Raw genomic sequence first — 238 nt, 5'->3', positions numbered from 1 at the left:
CCGCTTGCGAAACCAGAAGAGACTGCTCTCTACACACTTTGCTGATTCAGAGGAAAACACGGAGGCCATCTGGAACCCTGGTGCCTGAGGAGGCTCCCAGAAAGCGGCGCAGATCTTCCTGAGTCGCTGCCACCAGCGGAGAGCCCGTGGGCAGCACCCCTTGGCCGAACTTGAGCCTCGGGACCACAGGTAAAGACTAACTTATCTGCTGCAAGTGACTTGCGGGTGGAATCGGGAC

At 58.4% G+C, this 238-nt stretch overlaps 1 pseudogene; it reads right to left on the bottom strand.

The window, feature by feature from the left end:
• Positions 1 to 238, bottom strand: part of LOC116898385 — a 43,801-nt pseudogene that overhangs the window by 31,615 nt on the left and 11,948 nt on the right.

Source organism: Rattus rattus, chromosome 4, assembly GCF_011064425.1.
Source record: "Rattus rattus isolate New Zealand chromosome 4, Rrattus_CSIRO_v1, whole genome shotgun sequence".
Lineage (NCBI taxonomy): Eukaryota > Metazoa > Chordata > Mammalia > Rodentia > Muridae > Rattus > Rattus rattus.
The sequence above is the reverse complement of the archived record's forward strand: the minus strand, read 5'-3'. Positions and strand labels throughout refer to the sequence as shown.